Below are 7,500 nucleotides of genomic sequence, written 5' to 3'. Positions count from 1 at the left end.
GTGGGTGAAAAGTGTCACACGGTTCCCTTAGATTTTCACTATTAGCGAAAACTAATATTCTACCGGTGTAGTGTCATATCTTTCCCATAAAATTTCTGCTACTAGTAATAATTATTAATTAACTCAGGTAAACCACAAGCCAAAATAACCATTACTTTCTAAATGCACAAAGTCGTGAAAAAATGGTTGCATATTAAAAATCCTAAATAATATCAATTAATTGCACTAGCTGTAAAATATAAAAACGAACATCTGAACGGTGTGTTTCCTTGGTGTTAACGTTCTTTGACAAGTAATATAAATTGTTGACGCAATTGTCGATTTTTAATACACAGCCACTGCTGGGCAAAATCCCAAGAAATGTTGAGAGTGCGACCCAGACAAATTAAACGGTCAAGCAGCGAAGTCAAAATATCAACATGCAATTTCCCTTTCCAAAGCCAGCGAAAGCAGCAGAGGCCTTTCCCTTCCACCACATTCCGCTGTCACTTGCCTTGACAGGCAGGCCTGCATGGTTACCGAATAACAAGGGGAGGGGGAAGGGGAAGGGGGAGGGGAGGGGGAAGGGAATGTACAGCCTGACAATGATTTATAAGGTAAACATACTAAAGCAAAGTTGCTCCCCCCAAAATATGTTATATACTGCCCGGCGCTTTCGGCCGAATTTGCATTCTCGATTGCTGTCGACAAGTGTTTGCGCATGATTTATCTTTTGCCCTGTTTCAAACTTGACGTTCTCTGTTTGTTAGGGAATCGGCGTTATATATCGGAAAGCAAGGCTACTAAATTACCGCTGTCTAGATGAAATAAGGCAATTAGAGGTCAGGATCTTATAAAGTGTTCTCTTGAAGATGTCTCAAGTGACGCCAAGATGAAACCGGTTAGGATTTACAATGTGTACTTCACTTTTTCCCTGGGGGTATATATATATATATATATATATATATATATATATATATATATATATATATATATATATATATATATATATATATATACATACACACACACACACACACACACACACACACACACACACATATATATATATATATATATATATATATATATATATATATATATATATATATATATATCTAATATCTAATCTGCCAAGGGTAATGAAATATACTTGAACAAGGATTTGAAAAACTCAATGTAGTCTTGGTTAAAATGAATATGTAAGTCAAATTATATCCTTACTCATCTCTCTCTCTCTCTCTCTCTCTCTCTCTCTCTCTCTCTGATCGGAAAAGACGATGATTGGCATCCCTGAAACAATATTCTGACGGAGATGGGTGATTACCCTTTCCATAGAATGGCACAAAGTAAGCTTCAACCCTTCATTCAATAGAGTCCCTGATTAAAAATTCCCTCGCTGATCCTGGCACGAAGAAATGCTTCAGTTCTCATCTCCTCTCTTCTATCTTTCTTTCCCTTCCCTCCTCCCCCCTTCCCTCCCCACCACCACCACCAAAACCCCGCCCCCACATCCCCACGTTCAAAAATCGTTCCAAGAATTCTTAATTCAAGTGGAGAAGGGCTTGGTTGGTGAAATACAGTGAGGACTTTTGATTGCTTTCAAGACAGATATAATCATTCTGAAAGCATTTTCTCCCTTATTTCAAATATTAGACCGGAATTAATAGCTCAGGCCATTAGACTATTAACAGTGACTGAATTCCTTAAGCTATAATTGATACTTTTATCCCCACAAGGCAAACATTTTGGTGATTCTGCTAATTAAGGGCTGCCAGACTGTGCTATTCCTTTAAATCACACTAAACAGAATAAACATGTTTATTCTATCAAATCTACACAGACTTCCTTCTTTAACATTTATAAACATTTGACCCTAAATTATGAGAAATTATATTTTTCTCACCACTTAAAATTGAGTAGTATCAGGAAGACCAACCAAAAAATATCATTACCCAGAAAGCAATAATCACATAATATATATTGCTACTGTTAACTAAAACATTCAGCCTACTTTAGATTTTGGAAATCGTTCGAGTTAATCTAGATGTCTAACAGCATAAACCGTCAATGAACTCAAACTCAGCGTGACTAGATTCATCTACAGCGTATCCGTAATGAGCTGATATACAAACACCAGATATCGACTCTCTCTCAGTAACACCAAGGCCACAAAAGGCAGTTTCTGCATCCCGCAATACTTGTCAGAGGAGCAAACATCATAAAACCTCGAAACCAAAAATCCCACAACAAAATAACCGCCCTCGCAGATAAGGGTCCAGAGTACCCAAGTCATGGGAAATGTCCTCAACTTCTGGAGACATACCTGGCGACAGGTGTACCACCGAGAAACCGCCCAGCTGTTGTCGCAATGAGGGTTCGTCCACACTGCAGTAAAACATGTCATGAACATACGTCGGCAACTTAACACCAACATATCCCAAACAGGGTGAATACAAGTCAACGACTTACTGGTGGTCTTATCAAGCATTTGCCAGAGGTTTGTTCCCCACTTAACGTCGCTGACTTGTTTTCAACTTGTTTGTGATATGCATGCAGTATGTTTTTTATATGTATGCAACATGTTTGTGATATGTATGCAACATGTTTGTGATATGTATGCAATGTGTTTGTGATATGTATGCAATATGTTTGTGATACACATGTAGTATGTTTGTGATATGCATGCAATATGCTTGTGATATGTATGCAATATGTTTGTGATATGTATCCAATATGTTCATGACATGTCTGCAACAAGTTCCCGACATGTTTTACCGTAGTGTGGACATTCCCTAATGATTATGACAATAAATCATGACTCAAATGAGTGTCGTGTAGACAAGAGGAGAACTGTAAGACTAGGTGGCACTATGTTTGCAATATGTTGCCAACATGTGCTTGTGACAAGTTGAACTGTAGTGTGGACGCACCAAATGACACAGGGGCGTGTCTTGTAGACAGAGGAGAACTGCAAGGCTATGTGGCATTTACTTTCAGGAAAAAGCAACACAAATCCCTGATTAGTAGCAAGAGGAACCGATGGTCGCAACAGAACGAAATGTCGCAAAAGGGTGATGAATGGTCGCAAGAAAAGTGGAAGAGGTTATTACCGAGTTATGATGTGACACAGACGTCCTCGTGAATCAGAAAGACTCATCCTTTCTTGAAAAGACAGCACAGAAAACCTGTCGACAAACGCCGGACACCTCGACACGTTTTTGTTCCTGAAAGATGCTGAATTATATCTGAACCTTTGCACACACACACACACACACAGAGAGAGAGAGAGAGAGAGAGAGAGAGAGAGAGAGAGAGAGAGAGAAACTTGACACGACAGCTATCTGTGGTGACACTGATATTCGTTATCAGTGCGAGACACTCATAGGAAATCATTTTCAAAGGGTGAAATGAGCCTTTATTTTTCTTTAGAACCACAAATAAAAGTGTTATTATTATTATTATTATTATTATTAAAATGTACAACCACCTATAACATGTAGATGTGAAAAACAACAACGATTTCTACAACGGATGTAGTTGTTGAAACCTCGTGATGATAGCGTGAATGCAGATAGCGGGAATCGGAGGTTATCGTACAGCTGGCAGCCAGGACAACTTAAAAAAAATACGAGAGTACATAAGTGAATTGCATACGAAAGACCCAGTACACTGATGTGTGTATGCATACACCAGAAACAATATCTGCAAAACAGGAACTTACTTTTTAAACAAGTTTTTTTTTTAATGTGACAATTTTTATAAATTATGTAGGTAAACATATTTTTTTGTTGCGTGACAATTTCTGTATCACAATAGGAACATCATTATTTGTAAGATAGAATTTGTGATGTTTCAATTAATGGAAAATTATTTCGTACTGACGTGTGTACGATAAACAAAACACACACATACTTCCAAAAGTACCACCACTGAACGAGATACTAGTATCACCACAACACAAAGAATTAAAAAAAAAATCAATACGACATGCAACAAACATAAAAATTCAACAATAGGAAACGACCCGTGCATACCTGAGTATGAAGTAACAATACCTTCCTTGGGAACACCTGGCGGGCTTGGTGATTCACAGGTACATCCTGAAATCCCCGTGAAAATCTAAACAATCACTTGAAATCACAATCAGTTGCATAATCCACTTTGCAAACACCTGCCAATCACATACCGGGCCAGCAAAAACGAGATGTGTCAAAAGATGTTAAAACGCCTCGAGATATTTCAATCAACTGGCTGGCTGATTTATAGGTGTATCTTAAAACCCGCTTCAAAATCTAAACAATCACTTGAAATCACGATCAACTGCACAGTCCACCTTGCAAACACCTGCAGAATCACACGCCGGGCCAACGTGCAACGAAAGAAGTCAAAAGGTATCAAAACTCCTCGAGATATTTCAGAACTACAAGCACAGAATATCAGAATATCCACATCTCTGCCAAGTGGCTGGGCCACAGTCATTCAAGAAAATCTGTTGTTGGCGCTTCCCAGCGAAACTTGGAGCAACGATTTAAATCCACGATTGCTCTATTGCCACAAAAGGTGAGCAGAAACACCACCACCGCAGGAGAAACACGCACACGACACCGCCCTGGGGCCACGTCAGCATTACACTGAAAGCTGCCTACGCTGAGCGGAGCCGCAAGGCTGGTGCTACAGACCAGAGAGCTGGGAGCCCCACAGGGCGACATCTAAGTGGAACACATGTTATCGCTGACGCACCGAAGATAACCGACTGACGGACGCACTCTCTCTCTCTCTCTCTCTCTCTCTCTCTCCCTCTCTCTCTCTCTCTTCTGTATCTGACACGCACGAGTAACCGCGAGCGTCCAACAGTACACCAGCTACAGGAGGAAGAGGTTGCTGCCGCTGGTGGTGAGCAAAAGTGAGCAAATGTGAGTAAGTCAAGTCAATCACCCGCTTGGGCTAAGAGGTGGTCCAGTTTGAGGAAAAAATATATATATACATATATATACACATATAATTTAGACCTACAATCTGCAGTATTTTCGTTTTATTGTGCTCAAGCTATTAGTAGCAAAGGAAAGCTTACGGTAAAAAAATATATAAATTGTACTAGACAATTAATTTAAAAGTGGAATTTACTACTATAAACCTAAGTATGATACTGTACTGTTTATAAAATATATATATATATATATATATATATATATATATATATATATATATATATATATATATATATAATGTGTGTGTGTATATATATATAATATATATATATATATATATATATATATATATATATATACACATACATATTATATATACCATGTATTTCTATAACAACAACACAGTTTCCTTTCCCAATGTAATAATCCCTTGAATCAATAAAATTCAACACGTACGTCCCTCACAAATAGACCGTAAGGTCCCATCTGTTCCTTTACACTGGGTGGGTAGGTGACCTTCAATCTGAGAGAGAGAGAGAGAGAGAGAGAGAGAGAGAGAGAGAGAGAGAGAGAGAATTATTCACAGGGATGAGGAGGAGGAGAAGGAAGTAGAACAAGGGAGAGACAAATAAATGAAAGCAACGATCCGATAACCCCTTCCCCTAAACTGTCACGCTTTTGAAGCGATCGTTGGCAACTCAGGAGAATCTTTTTTCGTGGAAGGACGAGAAGAGAAAGGGTTAATGTTGCTCAAAATTGGGGATTTTTTTTATGGAAAACGATCTGAATAGAGGTGGAGGTTTCAGAGAGAGAGAGAGAGAGGATTACCTGGTCCAAGAAGATCCCTGCTCAAATATAAAGTGAAATTTCGACCGAAGGTTTCCAGAGAGAGAGAGAGAGAGAGAGAGAGAGAGAGAGAGAATACCTAGTCCAAAACGATCCCTGTTGAAATAAAAATATAAAACTTGACGTAATTTTCGAGAGAGAGAGAGAGAGAGAGAGAGAGAGAGAGAGAGAGAGAGAGAGAGAGAGAGAGAGAGAGAGAGAGACCGTGGGATCAGGATCACCTGGTCAAAGCAGATATTCTTAAAATAGGAAGTGAAATTTCGACGAAGTATTAATCATTCAGTTCCGTTACTTACCACTTTCTCTCTCTCTCTCTCTCTCTCTCTCTCTCTCTCTCTCTCTCTCTCTCTCTCTCTCTCTCTGGCCCACAACAACCAATTACAGTACATATTTCACCGTTTACATCAACATATGCACATTAAGGTTTTTTCGAGAAACAGGCCTAAACTGCTCCTGCTTCGCCCGTCATTTAACTAAGAAAGAGAGAGAGAGAGAGAGCATTTATATGGTAAACGTATTTATTCCTTTGCACATTTGTTGCTACTGAACAATTCACGTTTTTCAGAATTTGCACTTGTTTCTCAAAGAGAGAGAGAGAGAGAGAGAGAGAGAGAGAGAGAGAGAGAGAGAGAGAGAGAGAGAGACATTTATATGGTTAAAGTATTTTAGTCCTTTGCACATTTGTTACCACTGAAAAATTTCCTTTTTCAGAATTTGCATCTTGCTTCTCAAAGAGAGAGAGAGAGAGAGAGAGAGAGAGAGAGAGAGAGAGAGAGAGAGACAGAGAGAGAGAGAGAGAGAGAGAACGTTCATTTCCCATGGAGCACTATGCACTGAAGTTAACACCCGTGTTATTGACAGAAAGAATTATGAACAACAGATGTGCACCACAGGTCATGTGCCAAGCGAGCTATTTGCACCTTTCTGACATGACAGTATTCTCACTTCTTCTTACTCGAGGCACTCATGAATGATACGTCTCATTCATGGAGAACTATGCACGAAAGCTCTCTCTCTCTCTCTCTCTCGGAACACATGAAATTCTTCAGTACTAAAAAAATCTGTAAAGGAGTAAAATGTTTGAACTAAATAAATACTCTCTCTCTCTCTCTCTCTCTCTCTCTCTCTCTCTCCTTTTCTGAAAAACGAAATTCTTCAAGAGTACTCAAATATCTGCAAAGCAGTAAAATGCTTCAACTAAATAAATACACTGTCTCTCTCTCTCTCTCTCTCTCTCTCTCTCTCTCTCTCTCTCTCTTTCTGAATCAAGAAATTCTTTCAGGAGTACTCAAAAAAATACATATGTAAGGGATTACAGTGCTTTAGCTAAATGAACTCTCTCTCTCTCTCTCTCTCTCTCTCTCTCTCTCTCTCTCTCTCTCTCTCTCTCAAAACTAAACATGAACGTGTTTGATCAAACCATTAAGGAATTCACATCAAAAGAGAACTTCAGCACCAAGGAAATGTAAATAAAAATATAAATGACCTGTCACCAATCAAGCCTCGAACACCTGTTTGGCAAAATGCACGTATTTCGAACTCTGAGTCGACCGCCTGAGGGTTGGGTTACCAGACACGGCGAGTTTGATGAATGGCTATTGATTGGTCGAGGATACGGGCTGAATAAGCCAATCAGAAGCCCAAGTCGCCTTTGCCTTCCTCTCTCTCTCTCTCTCTCTCTCTCTCTCTCTCCTTTTCTGAATCACGAAATTCTTCAGCACTCAAAAGATACATATATGTAAAG

The 7,500-nt window shown here is 39.2% G+C and overlaps 1 protein-coding gene across 8 annotated transcripts in view; it reads right to left on the bottom strand.

Moving 5' to 3' along the window:
- Nucleotides 1-7,500, bottom strand: part of Pgant5 (polypeptide N-acetylgalactosaminyltransferase 5) — a 665,995-nt gene that overhangs the window by 333,067 nt on the left and 325,428 nt on the right. For 2 of the 8 annotated variants that reach the window (XR_010851672.1, XM_067096460.1), the window contains exon 1: nucleotides 4,017-4,688. The exons of 3 other annotated variants lie outside the window; for them this stretch is intronic. The gene's annotated coding sequence lies outside the window, so the exon portion shown is untranslated. Of the gene's footprint in view, nucleotides 1-4,016; nucleotides 4,689-7,500 lie in introns of those variants that run through there. 3 more of the 8 variants (XR_010851673.1, XM_067096464.1, XM_067096461.1) reach the window with 2 other exon arrangements.

The sequence above is a fragment of the Macrobrachium rosenbergii genome, chromosome 53 (assembly GCF_040412425.1).
Source record: "Macrobrachium rosenbergii isolate ZJJX-2024 chromosome 53, ASM4041242v1, whole genome shotgun sequence".
NCBI lineage: Eukaryota > Metazoa > Arthropoda > Malacostraca > Decapoda > Palaemonidae > Macrobrachium > Macrobrachium rosenbergii.
The sequence above is the reverse complement of the archived record's forward strand: the minus strand, read 5'-3'. Positions and strand labels throughout refer to the sequence as shown.